The sequence below is a fragment of the Dipodomys spectabilis genome, unplaced genomic scaffold (genome assembly GCF_019054845.1).
Source record: "Dipodomys spectabilis isolate Male_0828 unplaced genomic scaffold, ASM1905484v1 ptg000043l, whole genome shotgun sequence".
NCBI classification, from domain to species: Eukaryota; Metazoa; Chordata; class Mammalia; order Rodentia; family Heteromyidae; genus Dipodomys; species Dipodomys spectabilis.
In genome coordinates this window covers 16,412,427-16,436,323 of record NW_024870720.1, presented here as the reverse complement: position 1 = coordinate 16,436,323, position 23,897 = coordinate 16,412,427, and the positions used below count along the sequence as shown (strand labels likewise).

Genomic DNA, 23,897 nt, shown 5'->3' with positions numbered 1-23,897 from the left:
TTTTGAATATACTAAATGCATCCAACTTTTAAAATGGTTAATGTTATGCTGTATGAGTTTTACCTTACTATTTTTATAATGTGATGTAATATAAGGAGTCATTCTGCACTGCTCAACCATCCACCACTACTGGGAAATCAGGCAGGATTTTGTTTCTACTCTAGAGTGAGTGAAAAGAAGAAGCACTAAATTTAGCATCTCTAAATTCTGGTCATGGGCACTTTTTGGCCTTCACTGTGAAGAGCATAGTACTTTCCAGCTGTTTGTAGCAGAGAAGTAATTCAAACCAACAGCCCCTGAGTTCACAAGTCTTACAAGGGGCTGGCCACTATGTTCCCACACAGACAATGAACCTCAGCCAGGCCTGCGTGGTGTGGCTGAGCAGCATTCTGCAGGGACACTACACAAGGACCCCGGGCATATGAATTCAGTAGAAGACTGTGAGGACCTTAAGAGCCCCATGTGCCCTCATGATACACATGAGTATGTGCTATGAGAGAGCAGGAAGAGGAGAGGCCATGTTGGTCTTTTGACTCTTTTGTACTCAGAACAAAATCAGCCTCAACACACAGCTCCAATGTCGTTGAGTAGAAAACCAAAGCCCCAATGCTTGGGGGAGACTAAAAAGTTGCATTTACAACAGAGGTAAAAATGAAAGAACCCTGGGAGAAAACCACACCACAGTGCACCAGGAACATGGTTAACCTGGGGGGGGGGGGGGAGGAGCCCAGCCATCCCTAGGGCCTCTCTGAGAGCCTCCCCTCTTGCATCTTGCAGAGAGTAGCCAGAGTTAGGACAGTTGTGTCATCACCTGGCAGTTTTCTGTACCCGCCACTGCCTCACAGGCTCCTTGTTGGTATGGCACTAGTTCCCACCCTTGACAGGATGGTATTTTCTTCCCATTATGGCTTTATCTCACCTCCCAAATGAAATGTTCAGCCATGGGCACCGAGCTTTAGTCTCTCCTCTGGCATGATAGTCTTTGACTGTTTCACGGCACTGGGCCCAGCCTGGGGATAACACTCCTCACTGGGAGTCCCCACAACACGTGTCCAGATCTTTCTAGTGCACAGGCTCCCTTAAGCTCCTTTAAGACCATGCCTAAAACCTGGTTCTAGTGTTCTTTTGGACTCACAAAGGGCAAGAGGAGCATCCCTGTCAGGAGGAATGTTGAACTACCAGGAAAAGCAAAATGTATGAATGCTTTCGAAATCACCTAATTGTATTGTCATGAGCCATTGACTCAGCTGTCAAGCATATGTGGATGTACATATACGTATATGTGGTGTTTGTATATATATATATATATATATATATATAATTTTTCTTTGTTGTGTGAGAAGAAAACATGTGTTCCTGTCACAAAATGTTCAGCATACTTCAGAAATCACAGCATCATTTTCCTGGAAAAAGTCCTACGAGTGGGAAAAAAAGCATCTGTTTCCTGTGTATCATGCTATGAGATGAAACACAGACCAGGCAGTGGGCTGCAGATGGGCCCCTATCTTTCCTCTGACAGAAGTGTGGAGACAGATGTCAACTGAGCTCTCTTGAGTCTAAACAATAGCATGAGAACTGCAACACTGTATGTGTGTCACCCCTGCCCTGGGCTGGAGCAGGTCCCTGTCAGCTTCATCTTGGGATCATAGCCACATGTGCCCGTAGGACAAGGACACCATGATGACCGGCTCTGTTCATCAGCGATTCTGACTTCCACCAAGTCCTGTGAGCTTTCTGAGCCTTTCTCCATTTCTAAGATAGAAAAAGGAGTACGTATTGTTTATTATATAAATGGCTTGGATAGGTTTGAACTGTGACATATACATCCTGCACAAGCTAAGCTGAAGTTCTGACCTCCTGTGTCACGAAATGTGACCTTGTTTGAAAAAGACTCACTGCAGCTGGGCACCAGTGGCTCAGACCTGTAACCCTGGTTACTCCGAGGCTGAGGTCTAAGGATGGAGGTTTGAAGCCAACCCAGGAAGGAAAGTCCACAAGACTCTTCCCTCTAATTAACCACCAAAAAGCTAGAAGTAAACCTGTGGCTCAATACTAGCCTTAAGCAAAAGAAAAAAAAGCTAAGGGACAGCACTCAGGCCCTGAGTTCAAGCCCTAGTACCAGGACATAACATGCAAAAATGATCATTGCATAGGTAGGTAATTAGGATATGCTCACACTTGAAGAAGGAATGAGGGAAAGTGACCTTAATCCAGTAAGTCTGATGTCGTGAATACACAGGTGCACAACAGGGCATGGCAGAAGAGGCAGAGACTGAGGGATGCCAAGGCTAACCAGGAGGCAGCAGGAGCTGCAAAGACATAAAGAAGGGTTTCTTCCCTGACAGGTGTGAAGGAAGCATGGCCCTTCCTTGACTTTCTGAATTTCTAGCCAATAGAACTGTGAAACAGGAATTTTGTTTTAAGCTACCCAGCTTGTGTACTTTGTGATTGTGGCCCCAGAGGTCAAATATATCTGTTGTGTGTATGTGTTTATGCTGTGGTGGGGGAAGGAAACCACATTTAGAATAAACCATGTAGACAAGAAAAGAAGGAAGCTTTTCTTCTTATTACAAAACTGTTCCGTGAGTATTGCAAAAATAAAATCAGATATTAACAACTTCGCATTCCCATTAGGCCATAAAATCTCTCAACTTACAATAAACAAGGGTGGTTCTTAGCTTCTTTTAAATGACTCTCTAATAGGATCCAATCTGTCTGTAAGGACAGATGTCATAGGAAGCATAACACCTCCTTCCAAAGCTCAGAGATGGATCCAATCACATGGACAAATCCTGAAATACAATGCTTGTCAAACAATCCGTTACTTGTAGCTGTAATTTCCTTTATCTTCCAGAATAGCCAGAAGAATTGGAAGTTTTCAGAAGAGAGGCAGGTGGGGAATGCCTCCTACCCTGAGCACTCAGACAACAATTACTGAGTCCTGAGTACTTAAAGGTCACAGTTTGGAGCAGCTCTGTTGTCTTAAGAGACAAAACAATAAGCAATGATAATATTTATCATCATAACCTTTATCATGATCATAATGATAACATCTATATTATATGCTCCTCCCATTTTCAAAGCTTTCACCTGTGAAATTTTCTTTTATAAAAGAAAGAAAAGATTCAGAGAATTTATCCATATTAGCTTAGCTGGCCAGTAGATGGAGGAAGTGAAACCTAGGCTTGGAAGATTGTTGGTGACAAGGATCTCCTAACTGGATACTTAGTGAAGCACATACTCTCCATCTCAAAGACCCCTTCAGAACCAATGAATGTGCTTCATAAGCAACTTCCTGCTCCATTCTCTGCACAGGCAACTTACCTTCATTCACAGACACAAGTCCTTTTGTTGTTGTGTAATTCTCCACCAAGATTTTCTTCTTGTATAAAGGAAAATTCACCTTCTGCTGAGTGCATCAGGAAATGGGACACATTGCCCAGAACACCTGGGAATCTCTCATGAACTGTTGAGAAAAAACAAAACCCAAAACATTTGATGTCTATTCCTCTCTTGAAAGCTTTCAAAATGAATTTCTCCTCCATTTCCTGGCAAAAATCAGTATGTAGAAGTTGAGAGGGCTTTAAAATACATATAATAATGTATTTTTGTTATTTTTATTATGTTTAAGTAGTTGTACAAAGCAGTAGTACAAGATAGTTTATGAGTACAGTATATCTTGATCAATGTCACCCCTTTCAACATTCTCACCCATCCCTTCCCTACACTTTCTTCATTCTTCTTAATTTTGTAAAATATATATTGGATTCTTGTCTGCATTTTCCCCTTCTTTGCCTTCTTTGAATATTTTGTTGACTTATTTGCTAGTTTTGCTGAGCAATTCTTATTGCTTATTCTAAATGTGTGTATGTGTGTGTGTTTGTGTGTGTGTGTGTGTGTGTGTGTGAGAGTGTGAGTGTGGCTTGAACTCAGTGCCTGGGCACTGTCCCTGAGCTTTTTTAACTTAAGGCTAGCACTCTACCACTTGAGTCACAGCTCCACTTCCAGTTTTGTTTATTTGTTTTGCTGGTCCTGGGGCTTGAACTCAGGGCCTGGGCTCTATACCTGAGCCTCTCTGTGGTCAAGGCTAGTGCTCTACCAATTGAGCCACAATGCCACTTCCAGCATTTTCTGAGTAATTTATTAGCAATAAGTCTCACAGATTTTTCTGCCTGGGCTGGCTTTAAACAACAATCCTTAGATCTCAGCCTCCTGGGTAGCTAGGATTACAGGTGTGAGCCACGAGCAGCTGGCTCATTTCCAGTTTTTTAGTAGTTAGAGGTAAGAATGTCATGGACTTTCCTGCCCAGGTTGGCTTAGAACCACAATCCTCAAACCTCAGCTTCTTGAGTAGCTAGGATTACAGGTGTGAGCCACCAGCATCTAGCTATTATTGTAAGTTTTATTGTAGAGCGTTATAAACATTTATTATAAACTGTGCCCACTTTTCAGATGAAAAGAATCACATTCACAGATATCAAGACTTATATGTTCTTGGAAGGGGAAAAACAAATTGTTTAAATAGGGATACAGGTGGACCCATTGCAACAATGAGATGTCGTTATGTCGTTATGTCGAAAACGAACTTTACAACTTTGGTGGGGGGAGGCGGGGAGGATTGGGGGGATGGGGGGGAGAATGGGAAGGGATGGGAAGAGGAAACAAAGGAGGAGGCTACAATGCTTGATAAGAAATGTACTCATTATCTTGCCCATGTAATTGTAACCCCTCTGTACAGTATTTTTACAATAAACAAAAGACTCGTATGTTCTTATACTCAGGAGTCTCACATTGATCCTTCAGGGTAGGCTAGCTAAAATCCTAGGAGCTTCTCAAAGACACAAATTTGATCTAGCAGGGAATGAAAGCTGGAATCATGAGGCTATCTCCTTCCTCACAACGTGAGGTTATCTCCTCCTTCGCAAAGTGAAGCCACCTTTGCACACAAATACAAACCACACTTTACCACGTTAGCCAGGAAGCTCCCTGTGGGTAGGACATCTACATCCCTTCTATAACTCTCTAGATGAAAATCAGGACAAAATAACTGTATTTAAATGGCAACAGAGGAGGGATGTGTCCAGGAAACAACCCAGATTCAAGTATATCCTTTACAAAACCCAGAGAAACCAGATGAGCTCTTTAGGCAATGATGCAGGAGAAAACCACCCCAAATCCCAGGTCTGGGACATCTATCTGCTCTGGGGGAAGACCCTGTGTGTGTGTGTGTGTGTGTGTGTGTGTGTGTGTGTGTGTGTGTGTATGTGTAATATATATATATATATAATTATTATATATAATATAATAAATATATAATATATATGGATATATAATATATATAATATATAATATATATTCAGAGGCACGTGTGCACATACACATGCATGCACATCTTTGTTCTGGCTATTAGCATGTATCGGACCAGCTTCCCACTGAACATAACTATAAAAACCAGGTGCAAATAATTTCAAAATCCTATTCAACAGCATTGGAAGAGCCAGAGGTGGTAGTCCACACCTATAATCCCAGCACTCAGAGGCAAGAGCAGGAAGATCATGAGTTCAGAGCCCACCTGAGCTTCGTAGTGAGACCCTGTCTCCAAACAAAAGCAAAGGCAGTGGAGGCAGTGTCATGAGAGACTGAGATCTTAAGGAGATAGGAAATAAAATGGAAGTAAGTTAGGTACCATGGTGCCACTTTACCTTTTTCATTGTCTATGGATTTTTCAGCCCAGGGCAAAAAGTCACTATTTGGAGACAGGTATGGTAGGTAAGCAAATGTTTTGTCCAGCTCCCTTTGGGGCAGATCCAGAGAAAGGAAAAGCAAGACAGGCCAACATCCTGCCTTTGAGCATCTGCTCATGGCGAAGTGACTGAACCTCGGTTCAGATAGCAGCAGCAGTGAGGGGCTACGCAGTTCAATAGAGCTGCTGACAGGTCCATGGTACTGGGGATGACAATTTGAGTTGGGAGGCCACCAAGGATGAAGTTCGGGAGAATATGCCATGGATTTAACAGCCCTGAAGGCCACACCTTAAGATGAAGGCCTAAAAACTACCAGAACTACCTTTCTATCAGCATAGCCACTCAAGGCCTTATTGGATTACGGTCTGGTCTGCCTGCTCTACATGCTTGATCAAACAAAAGAAATTGCTCCAGAGAAAACTCCCCTGCTTGCCCAATATCGCTTATTCTTTATGGATACTATGTTTCATTCAATCAACAGTTACAAGGACATAGGTTCAAGAAAGAAAAAGACTATGAATGAGTAGAGAAAAAGGATATAGTCTTTAACTAGTAATATACAGATTATAAAGACTGTAAAAGATTTCAACACATAGCCGGGTGCTGGCAGCTCACGCTTGTAATCCTAGCTACTCAGGAGGCTGAGATCTGAGGATCTTGGTTCAAAGCCAGCCCGGGCAGGAAAGTCTGTGAAACTCTTATCTCCAATAAACCACCAGAAAACCAGAAATGGCGTTGTAGTTCAAGTGGTAGAGTGCTAGCCTTGAGCTGAAGAGCTGAGGGACAGCGCTCAGGCCCAGAGTTCAAGCCCCACGGCTGACAAAAAAAAAAAAAAGATTTCAACACACATCTCTCAGTAACTCAGAGCAAGTAAAAAAAAACAAAAAAAAACAGTAAGGATACAAACAAAATTGAATAACACAATTAAATTCAACCTTAGTCATTTACATAGTAATACTGCATCAAACAACCATGAGTACATATTCATTTAATTTATAGAGATTATCCATACAGTCTGGTATGGTAGCTTGTACCTTTTGTCACTTTGTAATTCAAGAATGAGTATATCAACTAGTACAACCACTCTTGACAGCAGTCTGGAGATTCCTCAAAAAACTAAACATAGATCTTCCCTACAACCCAGCCATACCACTCCTGGGCATCTACCCTGAACATCACAAGCCAGGATACCATAAAGACACTGGCACACCCATGTTCATTGCCACACTGTCCACAAAAGCCAAGTTGTGGAAACAGCCCAGATGCCCTGCAAGAGATGAGTGGATCCAAAAAATGTAGCACATATACACAATGGAGTTTTATACATCCATTAGAAAAAATAACATCACCTTCAGGGAAATGGACAGACTAGAACAAATCATGTTAAGTGAAAAAGCCAAGCTCAGAGAAACAAATGGCATATGGGTTCTTCATACGCGAAAGTTAGATCTAAAATACAGTGGGATATGATAAATCGAACAGGACTCTAGACACTCACACATAGTGACCCTGAAAGAGGATACTCGATACAGTTGGTAACTGTCATCTGTCTGTATATCACCTTTATAATAACAAAGTAAAAAAGTTAAAGCCAAAAGAAAAAGGACAAATCTATCTGGGTGCTTTTTGGAAACATGAGCACAAAGGCAATTGAACAGGGCCCTATACATTTGATACATTTGGTAGCACAGCTTGAGGACTGCAGGGGAGAGGAAGGTGAAGGAGGAACAACATGATCCCTCCGTGAGTTCAGAGTGATGTACACCAAGATAAACTCTTTGGAGTAGGTGAAAGGTTTCTGGCTAGATAAAGGGTGTTTTACAGCCCTGCTCTCTGGTGAGTAGTCTAAGCAACACAAAACAAGAGTGTAGAGCCCCAATTTCAAACTCACAGTCTAGCAGGCAAGGAAGCCTGGGTTGAGGACCAGAGCACCTGGATTCATTTTACTTCTGCAAGGAATCAGAATGGCCGTGAGCTGGCATTTGAGAACAGATAGAACTGAGAGCACAGAGGCGCACTGAGTGCTTGCTGATTCTGTCCAGAGGGTGAGCTTCCTCTTTGGGGGACTCTAGCTTTGCAGTCAGATCCAGTGCACTCTCTTTGACTAGCCCTTTCTCAACAGTGATTAGAAGATGCAGTGAGACCAAAGGATCTGAAAAACAATACCTTTCCTCAATATCTTTCTAAGCTCCCCAAAGTGACAGCAGGGTGCAGCAGCAAGAAATCTGCGCTTTGAGCCAGGAGAGTCTTATTCCACAATTGACTGTGAAATGATATTGTATTATATGTATTATATTACTAAATTGAAGGATCTAAATGATTTCTTTCTCTTCCCCCCCACCCCTCCCCTCACATTAGCAGAAGAACCTCCTCCCTCCTCCTCCCTGAAGGAAACACATGGGACTGGTAGATGCAAAAGAGGGGCCGAAAGCTGTGTGGTTGGAGCTGTGAAGGTGAAAAGCCCAAAGTCATTCGAGTGCATAAACATCCTCTCAGATGTTGACCCATGGGAATCGGGCACAAGCATGGAAGTCTATCACCAGCACCTGTACATCTTAGGATTGTCTAATGTTCTGTTCAGAAAACTCTTCTTCGCCAAGCTACAGGTCTTGGTGATCTGTAAAGTTCCTACTGATACCACTTTTTTTGTTTATTTTATTTTTTGTTTATGTGGTACTGAGGAATTGAACCCAGGGCCTTGTGCACGCTAGGCAAGCACTTTACCACTAAGCTATATTCCCAGACCCCTAATATCACTTTTAACTTCTTTTTTTCATTTGCTGTTAAACTTCAGACATGAATGATCTCTGCCTATGAGCCCCCACTCCTCCGACCCACCCCTATTTCAGCACTGTTCTTCCCTTAACCCTCAGATCACTGCAGACATCATCAATCCACTCACATTGCACTTCTGAAAGTCACCAACACAAGAAAGTCTCACTGAATTCATATTGGTCTAGACATCCCCCCCTCTCCCATCTTCAGCTCCCCTAATGTAAGATGCCGACTTGACTCCACTACTTGACATTTCCGGTGTCTTGTGATGCTCCAAACCCTCAACATACCCTTTTCTCCTCCTCTGATAATAACTCTTCAGAGTAAAGCAAGCAGTTACTTTTAAGACTGACTCTTGCCATTTCACTGCATTCTCTGTTCTCCTCCACATCTGATGAGTTGTTGTTTTTCATCGTTGTTTCTTTAAATGTTTCTGACCTGTTATTTCTGTCGCTACACTAATTCTGATTCTCAACTACACATGCCTTATTGTTAATTCAGTTAGCCTGCCTTTGCAAACCCTACACACAAGTCACACAATAAATAACTTTGCCTATCAAACTTTCTAAAGCCAACACTTAAAACTACTCCTTTTCACAAATCATCTACTCCATACACACCAAGCATCTTTGCTACTACAAATACCTAGCATGAGTCTCAATCCTAAGCCCCTTTCCTCTTCTACTCTCTCTTCCCTTGCCCTCCACTCCCCTTTCCTCCCTCCCCTCTGTCTGCAGAAGATGGAACCCAAGGAATATTAGGCAACTGCTTTACATCTAGCTATATCCCCAGTCCAACTACCACTGCTGTTTGTTGTTATAAATGTTATAATAATATATTATTATGTATTATTAAATTATATATTAAACATTATTATTATTGCCTGCACTGGGGCTTGAATTCAGAGCCTTGCACCTGCTAAGCACTCTACCACTTAAGCCATACCTCCATTATCAACTACCCTTACATTCAGTGAGCAATATGGAACTTCCTTGGTTTTCCCAAACCTTCCACTTCACCTTGCACTGCTACTGTGATTCAATGCCATTCAACAGAGAAGAGAGAAGGCAACAGCGCACACAGAAGCCCAAAGGAGCCTGTTCTCATCAAAACTATTACTTCAATCAAACCACAGAGCATGCGACTGGCAGGGAGTGCAAGAACCCAAGGGCTCTGGGCTTGTAATATTGCAGGAGGGTATTATTCCATCATCGAGGGAGAAGAAGGAAGGGAAGAGGAGAGATTTGTTGTTGTTCTGTAAGTCTGTGAAAGTATGAACAAAACTGAACTGAACTCATTCAACTGTTCCGGGTAAAGTAGCTCACAAGATAAATACCTCTGTGGGATGTTTGAATTGCAGATGAGGAAACCAATCTGCTTCTTTCTTTTCAACTTCTTAAAGGCTACTGTTCATCAGCAGTGGACAATCTTAGGAAATAACTGCATCTCCCTGTTATGTGGCTGGAGAATAAATACCTATTAATTGACTCTGCTCCACAAGTAAAATCTAGGACTCTGCATGAAGGGAGAAGCCTGTTAGTAGAGTCAGGAACCTGTTCTACAGGATGGGAGGGGAGAGCTCGAGAAACTGCCAACAACTCTCCTTCGAGAGTTATAGTCTCTGAGCCAACCCTGGACACCCTAGACTCCGGATGAGATGACAATAATACGTATGCTCTAGACACAAGCTCAGACCACAGCCCCTCCCACTGGAACCTCCTTGGGGTTTTCCTAAATTCTGATTCCCCTATTTCATCTCTCTTTCTCTTTTCCCCTGGCTTTATATTAATCTTCTGGCCTCATGTTAGTAGTGCTCTCCTTTGCTGGGATTTGAGAACCTAGTAAGGAGTCTTTTCTGATTGGGTCCAAAGAAGCTACCCACTTCCTGTTAACTGGTTGTCTCATAGTGGAATCGACTTCCACTTGTCCACTCATGTGCCAGTCCTTGCCGGGACTGCCCACGGCTGGGTACATATCCAGAGGAGTTAAAGTCAGTATGTGAAGAGGTATGTGCTCCCCTGTGTAGTGTAGCTTATTCCCACAGCTGGAGCGGCATCGGGCATACTTGGCATGCGCAAGACCCTGGGTTTGATCTGTAGGGAGCACTGTCAATAAAAACAAACAAACAACAATCAAAAACTCTATAGGGCCACTCCTAGATGCAAAAAAAAAGGACAGACTGGGTTTTTAATTTTATTTTTGGATATGTCTTAAATTTTTTGTTACTGACACATAATAATTTTGTGCATATTTATAGGATGCTAGATTGATTTATTTACTTCTCTCCTTTGGGACTGCTGAAGAGCAAACATCAATATAATATTAGAAATGATATTCAGCTGGGTAAATCAAAATGCTTCACATAAACTATCTCATTAATCTTCCATGACATCAAATTGTAGGAGGAAGAGCATTACTTATCAATATTTATAGCTTTAGAAACAGCATTGAAATGTCTTACTCCAGGTCATGTGATCTATTTCCCACTTTTGAGTTTTTGAAGGCGGACTCCATTGATTCGTCTACCTGCACAGAGAAGGTGCTATAAGGCATCTCACAAGACCCAATAAGGCAGAAACACATGGGGTAAAGTCTGTGTGCCTGTTCTCTGCTGACAGATAACAGCTTGAGGCTCAAATATTGTCCTCCACCACTGAAGCACCGTACCTTGACCATCGCACACTAAACATGTCTCAAGAGGAAAGTAAAGTTGCAGATGGGATATAAGAATAACCTATCTGTGTTAGTTTTGCCTCTTAACTGCCCATTTTAAAGGAAACGACAAAAGAGTAAGGATTACAGGGGCAAAATTCAAATGATTCCATTAAAAGTCCAAGTTTAAAAATGAAATGTATTCATCTTTAAACCCGAATTGTGCTTTTCAACCAAGTGGTATTTGGAGTGTCATCTGTCTGCTTAGGCTGTGATGAATATCCGCTTGAAGGATGCCAAAATTCAAGGTAGCTATCTCCAGTTTAAAACAAGAAATTTCACTTGCTAGAAATGGGAATCATCTTTTACACCCCTAATTTAAAAATCTGTATTTTTTCCTCTTACTTTATTTTCCTGATAATACCCAAAATACAGAAGAAAATAGAATTTTCTTTCCAGGTCCTTCTTAATTTTATACATTGCCTAAATATGTAAATTTATGCTAAAGCAAAATGCTATTTTAGTCCTTCCTTACTCGTTTTTATTAAATGATATTCCCATAAAAGCAAACATTTCATGCTGAGCTATTCCTACAAGTGCAAAGGCCCAGATCTGGTTATTATAATTACCAGAAATAATGAACATCGTTCGGTTAAGCATTTTCTTTTAATGACATTAACAATGTTTTTGAAAGTTATTGATCTTACTTAGGATAGCCATTGTTTTCTGTAAATTCTTCCTGCACCAGTGAACAGGTTAAAAGGGAATGAAAGAGTATAGTTCAGGGGTGAGGTGCTTGCCTGGTCCCTACAGCACTCCAGGGAGTATGGAGAGGGCCAGGGTATGTGCCCATTAATATGCTTTTAAACAGAAGGTAACAAAATAGCATGAAATCTTTCCTTACTCAAAAAGAAAGAAGGGCAAAGCTATGGCCACAGTGACTTAGCTAGGGTTTTCCTGCGGGTCTGCTTTTGCTAACTATGTTGAACTTCATACATATTAAAGATCTCAATACACATGAGTTGTAGGGTGTTGTTGTTGTTGTTGTTTGAGACTGAGACTAAATTCAATAGCTGATGCTGGTACTCTACTGCCGGAGCCATGCTTCCAACCCCACAAGTTAATGTCAATATTTTAATACTTTTAAGGTCAAGAATGTGCCCCTCAGTTGCAGGTGGTGAGAAGAGGCTACTGGGGCAGGCACTGATGACCAGAGCATTTGGTCAGCACCAATATTTGCAGGAAAGTTTTTTGTTAATTTGCCATAGAGAACCTTGCCCAAGCTACAGGTGGAAATGTACACAGACAGTACAGCACTGTGGGCCAGAGATCCTCTAACTCATGAATGCCAACAATCACTTTTCTTTCCTTCATGATAAATTTCTAGAGGACTTTGAAGAATGGATGTTCCCTATGGGCAAGATGCAGTCACCAAGCTCTACAAAAAAACTGCTTTCATCTAACATAGAGTACACAATGACTCTTGTAGTGGCTGGAAGGTGGGCAGGAGGTGTTCCAGAGAAAAACATGACTTTGGGTTGGATCCAGATTCGAATGTTTGCTAGATGGAGAAGCAAGAATGAAGAAGGGCGAGTTAATGGCTCAGGAGAGCAAGACTGCAAGAACTCATTTCTCTGGATTTCACCCAGCAATACTGAGTCAAAGCAGCTAGGATCTAAGATCTCTCCTGAAAGAGATCTCTACCTTAGTTGCATATGCAGATTGAGAGTTTGACCAGGCCCTTTCTGAACCGATGGAAGGCAGAGCCACCTTAGTGACACGGTTCTAATGGATATGGTCATTTGCTGTCACCTTATGAGACATGCTCACCTGTCTCCCTGCTGACATACCTGCACACAGAAAACAGCCAGCCATAAAGATAAGGCATTATCTTTCCCTCATACAGCTACCACGTAAACAATTTACAGGTCTTGTTGCAGAGATTTACTATCCTTGGCAAAACATTCATAAAGCCATTGCCAATTTTTTTGAGCTGAAATGACAACTTCTCAAAAATGTCCTCTTCCTGAGATTAAGAGGCAGAGTACAAACAAGTTCTACCTTTACCCCCACAAGGACAACAATTTGCTGGATGATCTCTCTATATTCCTGCAGGAGGAGTTACTAAATATAAAAATATTTTCTGTAAGAGGCAAGAGATTTTTCAGGTAAGAACACTATTTCAGAAAGTTGAGCATAACCATCAGAAGCCTCACTTGCACATAGCTAAACTTGAAGGATCAAAACGTTTGAAACAAGATATTCCTAGAGTAGGAACCACAGATACAATATAGAGAAAGAAAGCATTTGGTACTTCTTAATCTGTGGCAAAGAAAATTTTCCTACTGTCAGCCACCAAACTTAGAGGCCTTTCCATGAGCAGCTGCTTTGGGACTGTAAGAATGCATATGCTCACATATGCATTTAGTTATAATTTGCCCCATTCCATAGGGATTAGAAGATAGTTTCTAGAAGTACACATGTAACCAAAGAATTGTAAAATATTAATAGAAATATGAAAAAAAAAAACCTGTAGGCTCCATGCCTATAACCCTGGTTACTCAAGAGGCTGAGATTCAGAGGACTAGGTTTGAAGACAGCTCAGACAGAAAATCATATGTAACCCTGTCTCCAAAGTAACCAGCAAAAAGGTGGGCTGAAGGTTTAGCTTAAGTGGTATGAGTACCACTAAGCAAGCATGCTGAGCAACTTCAAGACCCAGGATTAATTCCTACTATCATCACACACACACACACACACACACACACACACACACACACACAATCTGATTAGGGAGTATCAGAGTACAAATTCACAGATCAAATACAAAAATGAATGCTATAATGAACTTTAAGCTTGATTCTAGAGTTTTAGGTACCAAAAATGAGAAGAAAAGCACAATTAGCCACATCATTGTCCTGAACAGAAGAAAGGAGGCAGGTGCCTGACAAAGCAGTTATCATACTCCTGAAGTTGAAAGGGAAATTCTCAAATGACACATTTTTAGGATGTCAAAAAACTGAGAGAGAAGGTATAGCCTAGCAAAAAGTTCTAATAAATGCAGTGACGCATTCCTATTTCTTATATTTTCCATTGTAGCATCCCTGATTAAGGACATACATTCATACAAACAAACAAACAACAAAGCATTAAGTAATTAAGATATTTTGTCCAGCTAATATTATTGATTAACTGACTGATGGAGAAGTTAAAAAAAATAGATGGTGACATTTTCTCCTGCAAGTCTTCCATAGATTATTCACTTGTGTGTTCATTATTCTTTTGGGGAGACAATATTGTGCCTCATGTTTGCTAGGCAAGTGTTTTAGCACTTGAGCTACACCCTATCTCTGTTCATTTATTCTTGAGTTTCTCCCAGTTGTTAGGAACCAAGTAAGGTGCAATGGATTGACAGATGTAGGAAGATATCATCTCAATTCTCTAGAGAAGGAGGGAAGTAAGACTAGAGTTCAGAGAATAGTCTGGAAGTCTGAAGGATGACAATCCTGAGAGCATGAGTAACTTGGTACCAGAGAATTGGGAAACTCTGTGTTCAAGAAGCATTAGCTTTTGACTGTATTTGTATCAGAATCTGTGATGTTTAATCATATATTTTTGCATTTTTAAAACCACTAAGATGTTTTATTTTTCCACTTCTTTCTGAAGGAATTTTAGTATTGCATATTTTTTTCTGGAAAACTATGTACTTTATGTACATATTCAAAGATGTAAAAATAAAACTTACATATAGTTCTCTTATTATAAAACATGTATAAGGTAGATTTTTAACTTTCATACCTGTGTTAAATATCATTTCTAATTCATATTTTCTCATTCATTCTTGGCTATGTATACCAAAGATCTACCACTGTCACCATCTTCTGAATATATACTAGAGACTCCTCTCGTGAAGAAATCTGTCGTTGAACGGCTCTCTCATTCCTCTCAAGGCCTTAAAAGTTCTGGTCTCTGAGAAGTATCTGAGAAGTCTCCATCTCCTACTGAGCAGTCCCTTCATTCAGAGGCACATGGCTCCCCATCTTGTGTAGAGCCTGCCAGTTCTGTCTTCCCCTGACTTCATGCTAGGCTAGGGTGACTTCCCCTGGAAGCAGTTTGAGATCTCTCCAGCTCTGGACAGTGCTTTCTCTTTTTATGTCCCACATGCCAGGTACTTTCCCTTGTAGCATTTCAACACTGTGCTTTAATTTCCTGCTTTTTTTTTAACTCTCTACAAGCTTATGATGACAGAGATTTTATCATTACTTTACTATTTCAGCCCTACTTTCTAATATCCTCCCAGGCAAACACACAAAAAAATTAAGAGAAAGTTATTAAAAGAATAAAGGGCCAGGCATGGTGGCTCACACCTGTAATCCTAGCTACTCAGGAGGCTGAGATCTGAGGACCACAGTTCAAAGCCAGCCTGGGCAGGAAAGTCCATGAGACTCATCTCCAATAAATCACCTGAAAACTGGAAGTGGCGCTGTGGCTCAAGTGGTAGAGCGTTAGCCTTGATCTGGAGAGCTCAGGGACAGTGCCCAGGCTGAGCTCAAGCCCCATGACTGAAAAAAAAAAAAGAAGAAGGGAAGTATAACATTGACACCAAATTGGAAAAGAGATAGTACCAAAAATGAAACTGCAGGTGGAGCTCACCTGTGAAGACAGGTGAGATGAGTCTACTAAATGACTAAATTCATATGACCACCTTGGTCAATAGGAGTTTAAACCAGAAAGGCTGACAGCCTAAAGGCTGGAAGCCTAAAGAGAAAATAAACATAAAATCATTTTGATAAGATATCTTAAAAAGACATTTGATACACCCCAATATTCATCATGATAACCACTAACAAATCTAAAAGATAGTTAGCTTTGTATAAAGCATCAGCTTTAATGGTAAATCAACAGAGGCAAAATCAGGAATAAGACCAGAATGGTCTAGGAAAACTGCTATTAACATTTTATTCACCTAGCCTGTAATACAGCAAGAAATAAAGACACACATATTGGCTGGGTGTTGCTCAGTGGTACAGTGCTTGCCCGCTATGAACAAGATCTTGGGAAAGTAAAGAAGAAAAAAAGGAAAGGAAGGATATACATACATGCATATACACATATATACATACTGGGGTTTAGTATAGAATATATTTGGACTTTCTCATAAGCATGAAGAATGTATTATTTAATACAGTTGTACAGTTGTATTTGTTGCCAACTAAACACTTGAGGAAAATTAAGATGTTTACTTTTAAGACATGGCTAAATATATCCCTGGCAGATCACGAGAATATGTACTTTAGAAGATAGGCAAGTGAGTGAGTATATGCCTATATTTCCATTACCCAGGAGACTGAGTCAAGAGGAAGATGAATTCAAGGCCAGTCTGGTTATCAAAAATGTTTTCACTATGTATTAAAATAAAGACATGTTATTTCAGTTTTCTAGCTCAAAAGGATTGAAATGAGAAAAGGGATTTCTTCCAGTCTTACACAGGGTCAAGTCTTCACAAATCTCATGTTTCAGACTCTTCTGATAAAGACCATGAACTGTCCTTTCCCACCAAGTCCCACAGTGGACAGAGAAAGCCTGAATTTAGAACCAGAGAACTGAACCGTTAGCAGTCTCCTCCCAGCCCTCCATCATCATCTCCATCTCCTGAATCAGTGACTTGAAGCGCAGCATCATAATCTCAGAGGAAGTCACTATGGCGTCCATAGGATGTTCTGTCCTCCAAAAGGCAAATGCAAAGGAAAGGTGTGATGTGCTACAAAAGCTTTCCACCAAGTTCAGTGGACATCAGGCTCTAACCCACCTCAATAACCCCATCAAAACTCCAAACCACATAGAATATCAGAGTTAAAAATACTCTGTAAACCCACCCTTGTTAATATTTTCATTCTTATTTTCACTTTAAATTAATTTTTTTCTTATATTATCATTAACCATCACCAATATCAGGCATAGTGGTACACACCTATAATCTCAGCTACTCTAGAAGCAGAGGTAGGAGGATTGTATTTTAAGTCCTCCCTAGGCAAAAGCTAGGAAAGTCTATGATGGTTCACATTGGTAATAGCTGGGGCTATTCAGGAGGTTGAGGTAGGATGATCATGGTCTGAAGCCAGCACAAGGGAAAGTGGGAGATCCTATCTGAAACACAAAGTACGAAAGGGCTTTGGGTGTAGGTCAAGCAGCAAAGTGCTTGTCTAACAAGCTTAGGGTCCTGAATTCAATCCATGGTACTGAAAAAAAATAACTGACTTCTGGCCATGATGAAGAGGGATTGGATTTGCCCTCTCTTCACCTGAAGATCTAAAACAATGGCCAAATTAACAGGAAGCAATGATGACAATGCCACGTAGCGATCCTGAGAGAGGGAGCATCAAAGAGGTGGACCAGTTGACCACCTGGGCAACCTACAGGCCCGAAGGATGAAGGAGCCCAGGTGCATGATGGTGCATGCTGAGCTGAGATAGAGCGGAAGCTTCTGCGACTCAGGCAAAGGGGTGAAGAAGAAAAGCCTACAGCTGTGACCAAAATGCCTCTCCACACAGTGGAAATACCACTCAAAAGCAAAGGTCAGATGAAGCTCAGTGCCAACAAGCCAGGGCTCAGCATGGCAGAGGATGGTAGGGGACGTTCTTTAGACTGAAGAAATCTGACGAAAGATCTGATGCCAAATCTATGCAAAATCAGAACTAGCATTTAAAATGTAAAGATGGCTCTGTGTGTGTGTGTGTGTATGCACCATAGCTTGAATTTAGGTCCTCACGTACTTGCTCAGCTTTTTTACTCGTGTCTGATGCCTGACCACTTGAGCCATGCCTCTAGTCTAGTATTTTCTGGTAAACTGGAAATAGAGTCTCTCAGATTTTCCTGCCCTGGCTGGCTTCGAATTAGAATTCTCAGATCTCAGCCTCCTGAGTAGTGAAGTAAATTTTCTTACATTGAAAATGTCTTGAAAAGACTATTGCTTAAAGCAAAAATGATAAATTATGAAATTAACCCCAAATAATGTAAAATGCCTGACAATAAACACAAAAGCTAGAATGAGGATCTCACATTGTATAAATAAAATAAACATAAATAAATAAAACAAATAATAAATATTACATGGACACTGAGGATGACAGCTTAAATAGGTACACCATAAATTCTAGACTATCACAAAACATAACTAATAAGCCATCAGTGTACATAACTAGAATCATGCATACCTATAATGTCAGTTCTCTGGAAATGGAGGCTGAAGAACCATAAGTTCAAAGCCAGCTTGGGGCTACAAAGTGAAATTCTGTCTCAAAGAAAAAAAGATAGAGAAGGAAAGGGAAAACAAATCAATCATTCTCCCCCGGAGTACTCAATCCTGCCAAAAGAAGGCAAGAACAAAGGAAAATGAGGAAACCAGGCATATAAATAATCATTATTCCAAATATAAAAGAATAGATTGTTAGGTTGTATGAGAAAGAAAGGAAATACATTTCAAATATGAAGGGAAAGGTAGGCTCAAAGTAAAATCATGGATAAAAATGCATCATAATAACACCACCTGGAATGTCCATGTTAATATCAAAGGAAAATTCAGAACAATAAATATTACCACAGACAAATAAAGTTAATTTTATAATGGGAAATTTTTGTGTACCTAATAACAAAGCTCCAAAACACACAAAACAAGAACAGATAAAACAGGAAGGAGAAATAAACTACTGGTAATCAAATTGGAGACTGTAAGACTTCCTTCATAATTAATAGAAAAAATGAACAGAAAAATCTATAAGACTATATGAGATTTATTTAACATTATAAAACACTTTAATTGGCATTTGTAAGACACTCCACACAATAATAGAAAATACAATAGGTTCCTTTCAAGGAACTTCAAGTAAATTAAAAATTATTAAAATAAAGCCAGGCGCCAGTGGCTCATGCTTGTAATCTTAGCTACTCAGGAGGCTGAGATCTGAGGATCATGGTTTGAAGCCAGCCCAAACAGAGAAATCCTCATGAGACTCTTATCTCCAATTAACCACTCAAAAAATGAATGTGGAGCTGTGTGTCAAAGTGGTAGAGCACTAGCCTTGAGCAAAAGAGCTCAGGGACAGAGCCCAGGCTCTGAGTTCAAGCCCCACAACAACAACAAGAATAAAAATTTAAATAATAAACAGTATACTCTCTAGCCACAATGATGCTAGTTAAATATTAATAGGAAAGAGATGTCTGAAAACTCTCCACATATCTGGAAACTAAAAAATATAAATAGCCCAAAAACCAAAAAGACATGATCAGAGAAATTTTAATATATCAAATATATCAAATAAAGCAGTTCTTAGAGACAAACTTATGGAATTATTTGCTTACCCTAGAAGTAAAATAAATTTAGGCAACATAAGCAGAAGAAGGAAGTAATAAAACTTAAGACCAAAATTCAGTGGTATGAAGGCAGAATTTTTTTAATTTATGAAATCTGTAATCTGATTCTTTTCTTTTAATCTGAGATCAGTAAAATGGATACATTTCTACATGAGAATGATCATGAAAAAAAATGAATAAAGACATAAACTTTCAGTACCAATAATGTGAGATGAAGTATCACTGTAAACCTTAACAGCATCAAATGGGTAACAGGCAAATAGTAACAAAAATGCTCAAATGCCCTAAAGACATAATAAGGTACAGAAGCTAGTTCAGGAATAAAGAGATAACTAGAATAGCCTAATAGCTATTAAAGAAATTGCATGTCTTATAAAAGACATTTCCACAAAAATGACTCTGGACCCAAAAGGGTTCAGTTATTCACTTCACCCACTAATGAGAGCATTGTTGTAGTACAGCTAATTCAATGTAGCTCATTCAGAAAATAAAATTTGATTAAAAATAAAACACACTCCAATTTATTCACTGAGGCCATTATTGCCCTGATAACAAAATCAAAGCTATTAGAAACAAAGGAATCTATAGAACTAACTCCTTCTTAATGTGGACACAAAATGGCTAACAAAAAGTCATCAAACTCAGTATAACAGTATAATAAAAGGTTAATGGAAATCATTTCAGGAATACAGGGTTTCTTTGATAATCTTTTAAAACTCAATCAGTTTTGTTGGGCAGCACCCCTATAATCCTGGCTATTCAGGAGGCTGAGATCTGAGGATCATGGTTTGGAGCCAGCCCAGGCCTGAAAGTCTTTGAGACTCTCATCTCCAATTAAACACCAAAAAGCTGAAGTGGAGCTGTGGCTCAAGTGGTAAGATGCTAGCCTTGAGAAAAAAAATGTGCTCAAGGATAGGACCCGGGCCCTGAGTTCAAATTCTAGGACAGCATCAAAAAAATCAGGCTAGTCACCATGTCAACAAACTAAGATACAAGAAAAGTAAAAAAGAGCATTCCAATAAATACAAATAAAGTATTTAACAAAATCTAAAAACCATCTATGATAAAAGCATACAACATACAAAGAGAACTTCCTCAACCGGATAAAGAACGTCTGCAGAAAAATTTCCACAACAGTGTACATAATCATGAAAGACTGAGCACCATAAACAGAGTAATATAAATCTGTCTTCCAACTCTATTTGACACTGTAGTGAACTTTTAACCAATGCAATAAAATAAGAAAAGGAAATAGCATAATATTTGAAAAGGAAGTAGTAATTACCTTTATCTGTTGATGGCATAATTACATGAGACAATTCCAAGGAATGTATGAAAAGTTTAAAGAAGCTGGGCACAGTGGTACATGCCTGTAATCTCAGCTATGCAGGAGATGTAGGTAGTAAGATGAGAATTTAAGAATGGTCGTAGGCAAAAAGCAGGAGAATCTATCTGAAAAATAACTAAAGCAAAAATGTGCTAGGAGCATGGCTCAAGTAGTAGGACACCTGCCTATAGAGCAAGAGGCCCTAAGTTGTCTCAGTAAACTCAGTAAACTACCCCCGCCCCCCCGCCCCACTGCAAAGGCATCAAGACCTAATAAGTGAGCCTAACAGCAATACAAGATATATACAATGTATACAGAAAAACAAATTGTAATTCTATATCCTACCCACCAAGACCTGGAAACTTACATTTTAAAAACTACAATTGAGAATATTTTTTTTTGTTGTTTGTTTAAAGCTGGAAGTTGGTGGCTCATGCCTGTAATCCTAGCTACGCAGGAGGCTGAGATCTGAGGATCATGGTTCAAAGCCAGCACGGGCAGGAAAGGCTGTGAGACTCTTATCTACAATAAACTCCCAGAAAACAGGAAATGGTGCTATGGCTCAAGTGAGCTGAAGAGCTGAGGGACAGCGCTCCAGCCCCGAGTACAAGCCCCAAGACCAACAAAAAACAAATAGTTAAAAATATTAACTACTTGAAGAAAATGTAGCTAATATGTATGATGTACACTGAAAACTATAACAACATTTCTGAGGAAAATAGGGAGTGATTATGCTCATGCACTTGATATTGTTAAGCTGTCAATTCTAAGCTGAGCATGGTGGTATACACCTGCAATCACAGCACTTACAGGGCAGGAAGATCATGAGTTTGAGGCCAGCCTGGGCTACATACCAAGACTTTGCATAAAATAAATGTTACTTCCTCCCAAATTGATCTGATAGTTTAAGATGGTCCCAATAAAAACTCAAAATATAGAGACCAGAAATAGAACCACATACATATCTGCCAGTTGATTTTGTTGTTGTTGTTGTTGTTGTTGTTGTAGTTTTGGGTCAGTTGTGGGGCTTGAACTCTGGGCTTGGGTGCTGTCCCTGTGCTCTTCAGTTCAAGGCGAGCACTCTACCACTTCAGCCACAGTGCCACTTCTGGTTTTCTAGTGGTTTTCTGGAGATAAGAGTCTCACCGACTTTCCTGCCCAGGCTGGCTTTGAACCATGATCCTCAGATCTCAGCCTCCTGAGTAGCTAGGATTACAGGCATGAGCCACTGGCGCCCAGCTTACCAGTTGATTTTTTTTTTTTGTTTTGGGGTCCAGTCGTGGGGCCTGAACTCTGGGCCTGGGCGCTGTCCCTCAGGCTCTTCAGCTCAAGGCTAGCGCTCTACCACTTGAGCCACCGCGCCACTTCCGGCTTTTTTCTTTTTTGCTTATGTGGTGCTGAGGAATCGAACCCAGGGCCTCAGGCATGCAAGGCAAGCGCTCTACCACTGAGCCAACTTCCCAGCCCTACCAGTTGATTTTTAACAATGTGTGAGGGAGGATACACACACATATATGCACACACACAGATATGCACACATAGGATATATGAACTGAAAGGGGATGTATATGTACATATACATAAGCAGAAAAGTAAACCTTGCTCGATCTTTACCTACCACTATATACAATAGTGATCATGAGGTGAATATGTCTCTCTGTCTCTGCCTTCCTTCCTTCCTTCCTTTCTTTTTGTTTATGGTGCTGAGAATTGAACTAATGGCCTTGCATTTGGTTAGATAGGTATTCTACCACTTGAACCATGACCCTAGTCTTTTACTTTTAGTTTATTTTTCAGCTATGTTTTCTGTTAACTGTGCTGAGCTGGTCTCTAATCATGATCCCATCACCGCTGCCTCTCTAGTAGTTGACATTATAGGCATGCCATATCATGCTTGGTTCTCATCTTTATCTTAATAGATAAAGCTTAATAAAACTGTTAATTTTCATTAATAGACATAAACAAAATAGCATAGCCATACAACAGAATATAGTCTATAATCAAAAGGAATAAACTATTGGTATGCAAAACAATGTAGATGAATCTTAAAATCACTGCATTGAGTGAAAAAAAGGAAAACAAAAGAACATCTCTCATATGATCCCATTTACACAAAATTCTATAAAATTCAGAGTCAACTGTGGGAACAGAAAGCATATTGGCTGTTGTCTGGGGTGCTTGTGGGAGGTGGAAGGGGTCCCAAAGAAGGGTGAATATACTTTGGACAATGCATCATTACTTTCCCAGGACAGCTGTACGTGCTACAAGCCCATTGGTAGTCAAACCTCATCAGATTACACAAGTGAAATATATACGTGTGTGTATGTATGTATGTGTAATGTATGTATACATTATTATGTGTCAACTTACCTCATTAAAGTGTTGAGAAAATAAGTTACCTGAGCAGTGAACTATTCACTGCACCTCTGCCAATGCTGCCTCTTTCCTGACCCATTCAACACCATCTTCTCAAAAGGGAATGGGATGTCTGCCTTTACAATTTCTCATCCACCCATGAAATCATACTTAACATAAGATGTCTACTTCCCTCTACCAGAAACTGTGGGTGGAGATGAAGAGCAAAGGAACAAGAGAGCAGAGACTTGATGGACATTAATTGGAGGCTGGCAGCACGCTGACAATGGGCATTTGCGTTTCCTTGTTCCTTGTCACGCACCTGTGCGAGCCCCTTACCTGTTGGGGCTCCAGGGTCAATCTAGCTTTCTTTGTCGAATAATGCACCCTTCTGACAAACTGCCTGAGTTGTCACGTGGCTTTTAGCAGAAACACGTAGTCAGCTTATTTCTCCTAAAGAAAAGCCAGTGTGATTCTTTCTCCATCTGAATCAGAGGGACAGGTGGCGACCATCCTCTGTTGGCGATCAGCCTTCCTTGAGCACTCTATAGCTCGCTGTTTTCTTTCCTCTCCTGATTTGGACAGAGTTCTTGTTGCATCACACAAATTCCTCATTGCAATTGGCAGGTTTCTTATCCCGTGTTGTTGAATTTCTTCTATTTGTCTCCCCAAGT

General features: G+C 40.3%; 1 protein-coding gene across 1 annotated transcript in view; it reads right to left on the bottom strand.

Annotated features, from left to right (window-relative positions):
- Positions 1-3,463, bottom strand: part of Cracd (capping protein inhibiting regulator of actin dynamics) — a 108,302-nt gene extending 104,839 nt beyond the window's left edge. Inside the window, exon 1 of the mRNA XM_042678455.1 lies at positions 3,325-3,463. The gene's annotated coding sequence lies outside the window, so the exon portion shown is untranslated. The remainder of the gene's footprint in view (positions 1-3,324) is intronic.
- Positions 3,464-23,897: the final 20,434 nt, after the last annotated feature.